Source organism: Adiantum capillus-veneris, chromosome 9, assembly GCF_014529385.1.
Source record: "Adiantum capillus-veneris isolate H3 chromosome 9, ASM1452938v2, whole genome shotgun sequence".
In the NCBI taxonomy this organism is placed as follows: Eukaryota; Viridiplantae; Streptophyta; class Polypodiopsida; order Polypodiales; family Pteridaceae; genus Adiantum; species Adiantum capillus-veneris.
The window spans coordinates 75,904,571-75,918,611 of record NC_140939.1 but is presented as its reverse complement, the minus strand read 5'-3'; the positions used below and the strand labels follow the sequence as shown (position 1 = coordinate 75,918,611).

Genomic DNA, 14,041 nt, shown 5'->3' with positions numbered 1-14,041 from the left:
TGACTTTAAGACCAGCCGCAATCGCAAACAATTCCACACACACATACACACACAGATCAAAAAGCTTACTTGAAAATGGAGACGGCGATGCGTAGCAGCAAATTTGATTTGAAAGTTAGAGAAGGTGCGCATTGCAGATTAGGACATCGGTTGAAATCTTAAAAATTGTGAGTTCTACGTAGCCTCTCGTCCCTCCTCAAACTGCCACATGGCACTTTTCACGAAAGCTTTTCTCCAGTATAATAGTTAGATAGGCTGCCCACTTATTAAGTGGGCGGTCGGTCACCTTTAAAAATGGTCTGAATTTGCCCAAAAACTCAATAAAACCTTATAAGTTAAAAACAAAACTTTCACAACACTTCTCAGGAATCCCTGGATGCAATCCACATGCACAGTTGCAATGCAGACATAGACTTCCTTGCGGGAAAGCATCTGCTTTCTCGAAAAGCAACCCGCTTTCTCAGAAAGCATCCATTTTTTCCTCAAAGTTTCCTCTGAGCCCATCTTCATCCAAGTGCTTGCTTTTCCTTGTGCACAATTCTAACACAGTTCGGAATTTCCTGTTAACTATGGATATCCCCTTTCTGATGCACTCGTCACCCACCTTGTGACGCATCAGGAATACCCATCACCTAGTCCTTTCCTACCAAACTTACGGTACAATCTCCTTCCCAAAGCTCTATGTCACCCATCCTATGACGCATCAGAGATGTCCGTTCTCGGATGGTCGAATACTTCTTCCCGATGCTCCCTGTCACCCATCCAATGTGACGCATCAGAAGTACCTGTTCCTCGTGGTTTTACAGATATCCCTTTCACAGTGCTCCTGTCATTACTATGAATGACACACTAGGAATACTCTATACTCAAATGTCTCCAATGAGAAAACCCTCACTTAAAATTCCAATAATTCATTCAGAATTATTTTTCCTGTCGCATAAAGCCAATTTAGCAACATCCCTCTCATTTATAAACAGTTGTCCTCAACTATAGAGATCCAACTGAACTGCCGGGGAGAAACCGGAAAAATTCCAAGTCTTGCTCAATGGTGAGTTGAACTAGTCCTTTCTTAGGAGAGAACTTAAAAATTAAATTAAACAAAAACTCAATAATTCAATACTTACCTCACCGGTTCATGTCCTTCCTCTAGTACCTCAAGGATATCATTCACCATTTATTAAACTTACGAGCCATGTAAGAACTCGTCATTCCCGTCTTTCCGAGAATCTGTTAACTCAATTCCACCTTCTCAATCCCGAGAAAATAATCCTCCTCAAAATCAATCTAGGTCTCTTTCCTTGCGCATAACCTTGCGCTATTAGTCCTGAGGATATTAAACCTCTTGTGCTCTTCAACATAGGGCATGTCGAGAGCATTAAGCTCATGTGAATCTTCATGTGGCAAACAAAGTGTGCCATCTTACCAAAGTAAGTTCTTATTCTGGGCCTTTGCTTTGGGTAAGCCAATTGTTCTGATCCGAAGATCCCCTGTGCATTGCCGCACATCTTTCCACGTTTTTCCTCCAGATCCAAAGTTTCCTTATCTGAGACTCTGTTAACTTGATTCCGTCTTCTCAAATTCGAGAAGAATAATCTTCCTAGAAATCAATCTAAGCATTTGTCCTTGCGCATAATCCTGCGTTGCTAGTCGAGAGGGTATTAAACCTCTTGTGTCCTCCCACATAGGGAATGCCCAAATCATAGAGTATTAATCTCGACGTCTTTCTTCCACAAAGAGAGTTTGCGATCACCTTAACACTAAAATGGTAACCTAACAGGACATAAAAGTGTCCTTTCAGGGTTTTGGGAAAAAATTCCAAAACCATAGTAGATCCACTCATTTTGAAAAATCCTTTCATGAGCTTATAGTTCAATAACTAGTACATATGGAAAAAATGAGAAACTTGTATTTTTTCTCATCCCTTGCTCACTACAAGCCTCCAAAGTTGATGGACCAATGCATTTTACCCAAAAGAGCAATTTCTTACGGTTGATTGCATATAAATAAGAGTGGGGATTTTTGTGCCCCGTTAACTTCAATGGGTTGGTGACCTAAGCATATGGTTGCTTTTACCTCACTAATTTTTTTTGTGGGCAAAAAAATAGGTACAAAAAAGTTGCATTTTTGTCATTCTGCGGACCTATCATCAAAGTTTCTATAGTCACGCTCAATACAGATACTATATACACGTTTTCTTGGTTCCCTTTGGGCCTTTGGATTCAAAAGGAGCCATGGAGCATGTCAAAAGGATAATGGATCTCTTACAATTGGAACCTTGGGGGCAATGATAAAGTGCTAAATACAACAAACATGAAAAAACTGGGTTTAGCATTATGACCTCTAGAAACCCATAGAAACTACTCAATATCTAGCCAAGTTTGTAGTCTATGATTAGATATGGTTACTACCCGACAAAATACACACAATTGGCCTAAGAAACTAGCATTATTGAGAAAGTTATACTTGCTACTCTAAAATGTATCGTATTCTTCAGCAATCAAAAAACTCAACCATCATCATATACTATGCTATATAGCATATTAGGTTCCCCAAAACTCAAGGAAGATTAGCTTTATGTTATACATTACACTTACACAATCAAAATTGAATTTGGATATCAAGAAAACCACCAAAAAAATCATAAAAGTGTTAATTTTGGCCAAAAAAACAGGATTATGCAATTCTTGTAAATTGGTCATAACTTTCAATTTTAACACTTAGCTCTCCCTACAAGCATCAAAACATGTTGAGAACCATGAAGGCCTAACCTCTAGCCATCTAAACCTCACAAACATGAAGTTTAGAGTGGTATAGTTGCTAAAAATTGAAAAAAAGCCAAAAGCAGGACCCGTTTATTCACACAGTTTAGGTTCAAAAATGTTGTGCAAGAGTAAGGTTAATGGTGAGATCGATACTCCAAAAAAAATGCTAAGTTTTTTTCAGCTCATAAGGCAACTTTGTGGATATATAGCACCTACAAATTCATTTTCATACTCTTCAAATAATTCAAGCAAAATGGTCACTTAATAGGACACAAAAGTGTCCAAGGACATAAAAGTGTCCTGTTACCATTCTAGTGTTAAAGAAGGTTCTTGTTCCGGGCCGTCGCTCAACGTAGGCGGACGGTTCCAATCCGAAGATTCCTTGTGCATTGCTACATGTCTTTCCGCGTTTTTCCTCCAGTGGGTTGTTACCACCTGCAGTGTTTTCTTTACACCTACTTGCGTCTATTTCTTACGCAAATCATCAAGAATTTTTCACTTAGCAAGCATCTAAGACTGCTCACAAAATCTTAGGCAGATAAAAATTATAGCCATACCATTTTATGAACATAAGTTCAAACTCGGCCCGCTTAAGGGCAAACCCACTGTAGATCTCAATGATGTTCTCCCATATGTGGTTAAGGTAATTCTTACCATTTTAAAATGGTTGGCGAGTTATACTCTTACGAACATTATAGTTCAATTTATTCAAGCAACATATAAATGCTACTTGACCTGCTCATGGAGAAACATATACCGCAACCAAAAGTTGCTAATGTAATGGTAAAAGCACATAGCGTACTCAATGATCAACGACCATCAAAAAACCTCTTCTCCGTAGAGAAACTCAAATTCCTTCTACCAAACACATCTCAAATAGAGATTCTCGGGTTGGAATATCCTTGCGCGCAAAAAGGCACTCAAGAGAGTATAAAAAAACTCCCGTCCAGTTCCTTGGCATAGGTCTGCATCTTCGTGTGTTATCCATGTACCCAAAGGTGTACGTAATTCTTAAGTTGTCTTAGAGTTTCGGTGAACTTGGGAAATTACCTTCCCTTCGTAAGATTCTTAAGAGCGCAGACGCTCAACTTGACAATTCCTTGGCTCGATCTTAGAGCAAAACCCGCTCATCAAATAAACTTGGATTTCAAATGTGGAATTCTACGGGCATAGGCCAAGGCCATCTCTTGCTTCTTCCCTCATAAAGAGAGTATTCCTTCACTTGTGCGAAAAGCACTACCATATCTTCCCTCACCGGGTAGGCGATGTGGGCTTAAAGAGTACTCAAGCTTAATGAAAGCTTTTCTTTGCTTGAAAGCTCACAATAGTTCCTTCATAATTTCCTACCCACAGTAGGAGGTAATCAGTTTGAGAAGTACCGGATACCAGATCAATCATTGACCTTCTGGATGGTTAGCAAACCAATACATCTCATAGTACAATGTTCCAACTTCATCCTACTCTCATAAATACTCGAAAGTGATTGTCCTGGTTAGAGACATGCATATCTCGTGTATAAAAGAAATACGCAGTTTATGAATTCCTCAAAGATTTAACTTTGATCAAAGACCTACCCTGTCAGTTAAAGTTTGAGAGTCTTCTGTTCAAAATCTCAAGAGTCAATTTGAATTCCCTTATTCCAAACATTCTTCGGATAGCCACATATCCGTTGAGAAGAAATAACAAAAATTTGATGTTTCTGTGTTCAATGGTTCCCGTCCCACTGCGGGGATTAGATTCTATGTACACTAAGGTGTACACTTTCAGCTTTTATTGCTGACTCCACCAACTGCTACAGTATCTGGCAAATGCGTCTACATAATTCGGACAAAAGTCCTTCGTTGAATTTTCCTAATGGGCAAACCGATCCCAATCTTCTTAGATGCCTTCCTCAAAGCGTAGAGGGAAAAAAAAATGTCGAAAAATTCAAACTTGAATTGAATTCAAGTCTTGTTGTAAGTTCCTTGCAGAGCTTTGGTATACCACCAAGTACTTGCAATCCCCCTTGAGGTGTTTGGTCACATGCCTCACCTTCGACGCTTATGAGAAATTGCCATTTGCAAAGGCAACTTCAAACTATCGAATTAAAGCGGTAGCTTTCGAGACATCTTCCCTTCCGTCAAAAGTATCAAACTTGACCGCAGTGTTCTGAGTCTAAAGACCTTCATATCCTTCCCGGAATGACGGGATTCTTGACTATGATTCTGGATTGATGTTCAAAGATATTGTCAGGATTCTGAAGGATCTTGAGCATTCTGCTCCTTGGATTCTCTAGGTTCTTGAGCATCATGCTCTTGTCACCTTCTCAGAGAATCTAAAGTCTTGTGGCGACTTCTTGCAAAGAGAAAAATTTTTCCAACACGGCAAGCTTTTCCTATAGGACTTCGGTTTCCGCCTACTTACTTCTCTCTTGGCTTGTCATGGCTTCTTCCCGTATCTTCCCAAAGTCGTCCTTTCCAGGGAAAGAGAGAAGACCATGCTTTGATACCACTGTCACAAGCGGGAGCGCATAGCAATATAGAATATACTCGGATAAATAGAATTTATCACTTAATTTTTGAAGCCAGAGGATATAGAGAGAAATAGATAGAGAGAGAGAGAGATCGACACAGTACTGGGACCAAAAGATGGACTGGTTCCCCCCCCCCCCCCCATAATAGTATCTTATTACTGAGGAGAAGTCTATGCAAGCACTTGAACCGAACGTATTACCACGTTCGTTCTAGAATAAAACTCGATGGTTCCCGGAAACCTCAACTTCCTATTCCTAGGACAAAACCCTATTCCAAGGAACTTTCGTTCCTTATTCCAAATCCTTGAGAATCAAGGTTCTCACCTCTGGATCTCACCTTCCAAACTCAGGGCATGGCATCCTTGCAACTCTTTTTCGACTCTGTTTCTAGAGTCCTCTTCTCGCAGAACAATTCTGCTTTCCCGGACGCAAAGTCCTTCCTTGGGAATCTCAACTTCCAAATCCCAACTCGAGAGTCTACCACTCTTAGATCCGTGGATCTACGTCCCAAACTCGAGTACGAAACCCTTTGCCGGATCTGGCTCTAGTTCCTCAGAGCGCTATTCTCCTGTAGAGGCTCATGGCTTCCTCTGCTCCTACTCCCTCACCTAGGGGAAGTGCACCTATAAACAAATACTTAGAGATCATAACATAAAAATCGTTACCTTCAAAGTCTCTACGCTCGAAACGCACCTCGGTTCTCGAAAAGAAATTCCCCAGAAGAGATCTCTACATAAAAAATCCTCTCTTCCAATCCTACACATGGGTTCCTTCTTGTAAATTAGCCCTGTCTACGACGTTTATGAGCTGAAAACAGAGAAAAACAATAGCTTGTCACGATGGAAACACGTTGTAGGCACTTCTTTGCGAGGGAGCTCGCGCACTGGGTCCTGGCGACGTCTGGTACACTTGGGGCAGCCATGAGCATCACCGGCAACGTCTTCTTTGCGGCTGAAATCTACAACATCATCTCCTCCTTGCGAAAACTGGTCTTCCCTCTGGGAGAGGACGTGTGATGCTTTTATAGCTCCCTGGCTACGGCGAAGATAGCAAAGCATTGGCAGCTCACGTAGAGATCACGGCCGTTTTTCGGTTTTTTTTTTTTTCCCTCTTCTATGCCAGAAAAAGAGAGAAAAATCGTTGGCTTGTTTTTTCTGCTTTATTTAATCATATGCTGCCCACTTAATAGCTGCCCACTTACTAAGTGGATAGCCGGTCACCTTTAAAAATGGTATGAATCTGCCCAAAAGCTCAATAAAACCTTATAGTTAAAAGCAAAACTTTCACAACACTACCCAAGCGTCCTTGGATGCAATCACATGCACAAATGCAATGCAGACATAGACTTCCTCGTGGGAAAGCACTTTCCCGAAAAGCAACCCGCTTTCTCAGAAAGCATCCATTTTTTCCTCACAGTTTCCTCTGAACCCATCTTCATTCAAGTGCTTGCTTTTCTAACACAGTTCGGATTTTCCTCTTGACTATGGATATCCCCTTTCCGATGCACCCGTCACCCACCTTGTGACGCATCAGGAATACCCATCACCTAGCCCTTTCCTACCGAACTGACGGTACAATCTCCTTCGCGATGCTCTATGTCACCCATCCTATGACGCATCAAAGATGTCCGTTCTCGGATGGTCGAATACTTCTTCCCGATGCTCCCTGTCACCCATCCGATGTGACGCATCAGAAGTACCTCTTCCTAGTGGCCTTACAAATATCCCTTTCACAGTGCTCCTGTCATTACTCTGAATAACGTACTAGGAATACTCTATACTCGGATGTTTCCAGTGAGAAAAACCCTCACTTAAAATTCCAATAAATTCATTTAGAATTATTTTTCCTGTCAGATAAAGCCAATTTAGTAACATACCCAACACATTTTCAAGTAGTAGCGCTTCCAAATTCATTTAGTATCTCTTTTTTTGTACTCAGACATGGTATCAATTCACCAACCCTCACTTAAAATTCCAATAAATTCATTTAGAATTATTTTTCCTGTCAGATAAAGCCAATTTAGCAACATACCCAACACATTTTCAACTAGTAGCGCTTCCAAATTCATTTAGTATCTCTTTTTTTGTACTCAGACATGGTATCAATTCACCAATTTGTAACGGATTGGTCTCATAGGTCATTTTGGCCTTTTGAAGACGTCAAAATCATCTTCTTCATCTTCTCTCTCTCTCTCTCTCTCTCTCTCTCTCTCTCTCTCTCTCTCTCTCTCTCTCTCTCTCTCTCTCTCTCTCTCTCTCTCTCTCTCTCTCTCTCTTTGTGAGGTTCAGATGACATAGTACTATGTGATCTAGCTTCTAGATTCTTCGAAGATTTTAGTTAGGGTTGTCTTTAAATAAAGCATTTCTTATCATAAAGCTAATGAAGAAACCCGGTTAAGATTTTAATGTTGCACTATGCATTACTTCCCACAAAGAGACTAGTTTTTAGTGACAAAATTACATTAATTATCCTCTAATTACTCACTTTTGTGCATGGTCATGTCTATCTAATGCTTAAGCTAGCAATTAATCCATGAAGTTAACCCCCTAATCACACATAGCATCAAACATGTTCTTATCACTGCTTCCTTCAAGAAGAAAACCTTGGACCCCACTACTAAGGATTTCATACCTCGTTCATGCCACGAGCTCATCCAATTCTGCAGCTACTGCAATTACCTACAGGTGCAATAGAGGGTCCTTTCACTTGTGCACATTTTCCTTTGTTTAGTTATGAGCTTTTGGTTCCTCCACAATATATGAGCTTCCCTACTCCAATGCCCTTGACCGCTCTTCTTTCATCCATATATGAATGGCAACCCAATGCAAAGCGGTCCGCTTTTATGGCCGAGAATGGCTTGCCAACCATGAGGCTCTCTACAACCTAAACTAGGTCTCCCTAAACCCAAAACTAACCCTAAAGCACTTATGTTGGAGGCAAGTACCTCTAGCTACCTCTACCTTTGATTAACTAGCCATGGGTCTCTATCAACCTTCCACTAACCCTAAACTAACTATGCAAAACAAGATCGGAGTCTTACTTCTACCTCTAATTAACTAGGTCTCTATCAATCCTCAACCCTCAGCTAATCCTAGATAAATCCTAAACTCACTCCTAAAAAACCCACAGTAAACTAACCCTAAAACTTAAAAAAACCCTAGACTAACAAACCAAGGTAGATAGATATGTTAAATATGATACGTAAAGTACAAAAAAATGGTTGTACGATACTAAACAACCACCTTGAACAATAAAATATGTTAAAGAGTTTCAAGCCAAATTTATGTTTACTTGGTAAGCCTAATGAGATTTTGCGCTTTCTTGCGCCTACAGGTAGCCGCTTGGCATGACCTAGGCCATTGTTCTCAATTCATATCGCACGGCCAACAGCCACATGGTAGTAAACAAAATGCTTTAAATTAATTATCACCCAACGATGACGATAATAAAGCATCACTAAATATAAACACTTGATAACGTAAAAGAAGCATTTGAAAAGAGATGGAGTTGAGCGGTACATGGCGGGATGGAAAAAACGAGGGGCTACTGGAGGGGGCGTTTCGAAGGTCTACCCACATGCAAGTCACAGTGCACACGAGAATTTGATGAGGGGTCTTAGCCACATGCGCACCAAACACTCAGGATCCTTGATGACTTGTGCTTGATGTCGACATTTTTGGCTTGTCAACTAAGCTTTTATCAACTACAACCCGTGAGGTTATCATCTGTCCCCATGTGGCTGATATTCCAATTTCCCCCTAAAAGCAAGACTGTAAACAAGGAGAAATACAAAAGTAAGAAACTTTCTATCTGTGATGATAGATGGAGAATAAAAGATTTGCATTAGGAGCTTGACGATCAGGCCAAGTTGACAGAACAGAACACAGAAGCAATCGTGATGGTAGACATGATAGCAAAAGTTAACACAATAGTCAACATAAGGACAAAAGTCAAAGAAGAGATGATGATAGAGATTGCAATAGACAAGATCGACATGATGATGGAGGTCAGGGTAGACATAATCGACATGTTATAAGGTCGAAGAGACCATGACGAAAAGGATAAATATAGAAGGGATCGTAGAGCAACAGGGATATAGTGATCTAAGGACTATTAGAGAGCATGTTGATCGCAAGGATAGATACAACGGAGGTACAAGCAACGATCACAATGATGAATGCAAAGAAGAGCAAGAGGGATCGAGATGATAAAAAGCCTAGCTCTTTAAAAGGGCATCAACTACAACTTGAGTTAGTGTTTCAAGTGTCAAGGATCATGGCTTCTTTGTGCGACTTGCGGCCTTTCGTGAACGAAAGGAAGAGGTTGTACATGTCGTAAATTGCCACACGTATGATTGCTAATACAAATATGTTGTGAAGAGAGATCATAAGATATGGGTTAAGATTGTTTCCATGACTAGGAATAAAATCAGCCTTTCCATGAGGGATATGGACCATATGAGAGGGTAAGATATTCTACCGATGAAAAGAAGCTGATCTCGAACGAGGAATCTAATCCCTTTATTATAAATCAAACTTTAACAAGTGGCAAAGGGATTTTTAAGATTAAAACCACAGAGGATGATGAAAATGGCTCTTGTAGGCAACCAATAGAGAGAATGAGTTAACTTTAGCTGTTGATGGCGTCAAGAGTCTTGGGTGTGACACTATGATGCTGATAGATCTTTGCTCTTCTATTGAGACAAAGGAACTGGGGAGGAGCAGAGCTTGAATTGAGGGCAAATCAATCTTATCCAGAGAAAAAACAACATACTCCATTGATATATTACCTATAAAAATCGTAAGCCTCCTACGTATTCATTTCACAGAGCTTCATTAAAACAATCTACTTCTTTGGCCAAAGAGAGAAGAAAGTTATGGGAGAAGCAAAGAATGTGAATTGTCCTTGGGAAGATCCCATGCCCCCAAAACTGGGAAGCAAGATCTTGCTCGAGGACTTTGTGGTGTAGGACTCTCAGCATATGACATGTTACAGGTGGAAAGGATGCATTGGGTCAGGCATCCACATTTAGTCAACGGTCAAATCTATCAATAACACAACTCTGACAAAGCTATCAATAAAGCAATACAGACAAAGTTGCTAACAAGTTTTTGATCTAACATGTAGTCTCTTGGAACATGTTGACTCTAGGATATGCCCAACATGGCTGTGATGAGGAAGAGAGAAATTCACATGGTCATGGCATTGACTTGAATACCAAATTGTCAAAGAGAAAATCATGTTCATTATCTAAAGCAATTCAAACAAAGTTGTTAACAAGCTTTTTATCCAAAATATAGCCTCTTGGAGCATGTTGACTGTTGGACATGTCCAACATGGTTGTGACAAGGACAAGAGAGAAATTTGTATGGTCATGGCATGGACTTGAATACCAAATTCTCAAAGAAAAATTCAAGATCATTATCTTGTTCTTGAATACCATGCCAATATTATAGGGTGCAAGGCACAGCTTCAGTTTCTTATAAATTTTGGAGAGACACAGTGCCGACTCTCCACCATACTTCCGTATAGCACTCACGTAGACCATGCACTATCGATGATAATCGAGCCTCAACTGCCCGTATCTTTTATGATGCCTAGTAGTAACAATAGTTTATGCATCTACAAAGTGAACTTAAGACTTGCGAATAACCTTTTGACATGCACCTAATAGCTTTACATGGCATCTGCAACAAATGAGAAGCATTGTGAGTGTACACACGCTTAAAGGTAAACAAATCCTCCTTGTGAAATTAGTCTTTTTTTCAAATAGCTTCTAGCAATTGAGGAGAGGTACAAGTCCGGCTCCAACATTAAAGATAGTAAAAGAGACGAATGTATGTTTCCTAAAATTATCTTAAAAGTGGTGGAGGCTATGCCAACCAAGGCTCTTTTCTAACCAAAGAATGAAGGCCACACTTCAAACTTTCTTTGTTCTTCCGGTAATCTTTGAAGCGTTTTGCAATATTTACACTCAAACTTGGATGGTTTTCTTTAAGACGAGCTCGGACTCTAGCGCGCATTTTACAATTTTAGCAAGTTAAAAATACACTAAACTTGCATTTTTCTGCAACCCCTATTTTTTGCGACCATTAATGCCACCTCCCTATTGTAGGAGGTAGGACTTTTTCTTTTCTAATAGTCACAAGCATTGTGTGCACAACATTGATGCCTCTACTTAATAATATCTGTAAAGTTTCGAATCAACTTCAAAAGGAACAATCCATGGCCTGAGATGAAGTGGGCAGTAGTTACACAGAATACATAGGATCCTCCATGGCCTAGAATAATGAAGATTTTCATATGGAAGGTGATGTGGAGGGTTTTACCAACGGGGATCAAAGCTAAACTTAGAAGATTCAGCACTAACCTATGTTCAAGATGTAAAGCAGCAATAGAAGTCCCCCTCCATCTGTTTAGAGACTACGGCCACGAGAGGTTTCGCGGGCAAAATCTGCAAATGGGTGCAAAAGACTTGGAAAATCCGCACTTTCAAGAATGATCTAATTCTAAGAGGAAAGGTGTTCAATAACCAAGTCATTTTGGTTTGTACAAAGATTGTCGACTTCTGTTATGTCAAAAAAACTTGGAAATCAACAAGAAACCTTGGAGTTTTGGAAAGAAACCCTGCAAAATCCAAATTCGAAGAAAATCATTTACGAAAGCAATGAGTGGATACTTTCCAAAGGAAAACACAAAATCTCTCAAAATTGGAAACAAGCACTACTCAAAGTCAGATACTCGAAAAAGTACTAACTATGAGCTTCCAACTACCAGCTGTAACACAGCCTGACTTGGCTCTATGTGCATCCTTTTGTATCTTTGTGCTCCTCAAGCCATCGACAGTGCTTGAGGCTAAGCATAGATGTTCCAAAGTGGCATGAACAAGATCCAATACAATACAAAAGCCACACTAATTTTACGGGAGACACACACACTCGTGTATATTATAGTTTGTCTTGTAGGCCAACTTCAGCCTTTGGAAAACATTAATAGCTCTCTCTCTCTCTCTCTCTCTCTCTCTCTCTCTCTCTCTCTCTCAGCCAGCAGGGCTAGAAAAAAACATTTTTTCTAACCGAAGAAAATAAGGGCAAACTTGAAATTATCCCAGTTTTTAGGTGAAAACTTGAAGCTTTTGCCGGTAAATACACTAAAACTTGTGAAAATTTCCCGGTTTTCTTCAAGGCAAGCTCAAAATCTAACCGGGATTTTAGGATTTCAACCAGTTAAAATACATAGGACCCCGGTTTTTTCTAACACTGCTTTGGGGTGCACAAAAAGCATCTTTGTAGTAGCTTTCGAGTCCGATGAAGTCCGTGTTCGAGAAAAATGTGTCTCAGCTTAATATCGTGCCATTTTCCATTTTGAAAAATGCTAGTTGAGGACACGGGTAAAAGAAGAAATTCCATCCCAACATAGAAGAAAATAGTGTAAAAACCCAAAAAATAAACCTAATTTTCTAAAATTTCCTCTTGGCAAATTCAAAAAAAGGAACTTTGTATGTTTGGAAAAATTATTTTTCCAAAACACTAGATCATGAAGTGTTTGGGAAAACTGTCTCAACTTCCAATCGTGCCGTTTTGCAATTCAAAGATGCCACTTGATAGGAAGAGGAAAGGGGAAAATTCCATCTAATATTTGAAAAAGACGATGTAGATTTATTCAAAAACTAGAAAATCCATAAAAAGGAATTGTGTATGGTTGCAAAAATGATTTTCCCTGAACACCGGTGTGAAGAGAATACGTCTCAGGGAGACTCAATACCTCAGAAATTGAGGTTCAAAGGCGGGGAGTCAAAACACAAGGAACAGAATTTGTACAACATCCAGAGTTGCAAGAATGTTTAAGGCCACCCAACTTGTCTCACAGAGGAGCATCAGCATCCCATTCCACCACATAAAAGACTTTCCAAGCTTTTAGAAACAAGGCACTAACAGACAGAGGCATGCACCAAACACAGATTTATAAAGAGACTTCCATCGTCATGTTAGCCGATCTTGAGCGAGGGAGAGAGATCCTCACCTTGTATGCATGTCTTACATGCGACAAATGACGGATTGTTTGAGTGCTATTTGATAGAAACCTTCAACCCCTGGATGCAATGACGATTAATACCTGTGTAATGACGATTAATACAAGAATTTGAAAATTGCATTAAGACTTGCAGCATTCAAAGCATATATATATACGCATGAGTGAATTGGCAGGTACAAACCAGAGACAAGCTTGGGTGTTGTTCCAGTGGCAGGCCTGCTGGGAACTTTTTCTGCACGCTTCTTATATGGCAGCCGTGCAGTGGGAGACGCAGAGAGAGAGAGAGAGAGAGAGAGAGAGAGAGTTTTAACGTCGTATTTCAAGAGACCTTAACCCACGAGGAGAGTTGGCTCAGATAGCTTTTAATTGCATGCCGGCCGTACCGACACTGTACGTGCTGTGACGCACCTCCACACTATCTCACATGGCCATGCTCAAATGGGATCGAGGGTTGAGGCCGTCAATGCGCATTTGGTAAATTCGGGCAGGCTTGTAAATTCGGGTCGATCCGCACCCCATTTCTTGAACCCCCGACCTCCCCACCACGAGCCATGTGCACTAACCACTACGTCCTCCTGCGTACGTTGAAATATAGGGGATTCGAGTATGTCATATTGTAAATGTAGGCCGATTAGTAAATTCGGACAAACTGGTAAATCCGACGGTCCATGATTGACGCACCCCGCCTTTTCCTCCTCCACCATTGATCCCATTTGACCATGTCCATGTGCTA

The 14,041-nt window shown here is 40.4% G+C and overlaps 1 long non-coding RNA gene across 1 annotated transcript in view; it reads right to left on the bottom strand.

Moving 5' to 3' along the window:
* LOC147450693 (uncharacterized) overlaps window positions 1–13,720 on the bottom strand; it is a 36,455-nt gene extending 22,735 nt beyond the window's left edge. Inside the window, exons 1-2 of the long non-coding RNA XR_015189294.1 lie at window positions 13,490–13,720; window positions 13,297–13,389 (exon numbers count right to left, since the gene is read on the bottom strand). This is a non-coding gene — a long non-coding RNA (uncharacterized LOC147450693). The remainder of the gene's footprint in view (window positions 1–13,296; window positions 13,390–13,489) is intronic.
* Between the last annotated feature and the right edge of the window lie 321 nt (window positions 13,721–14,041).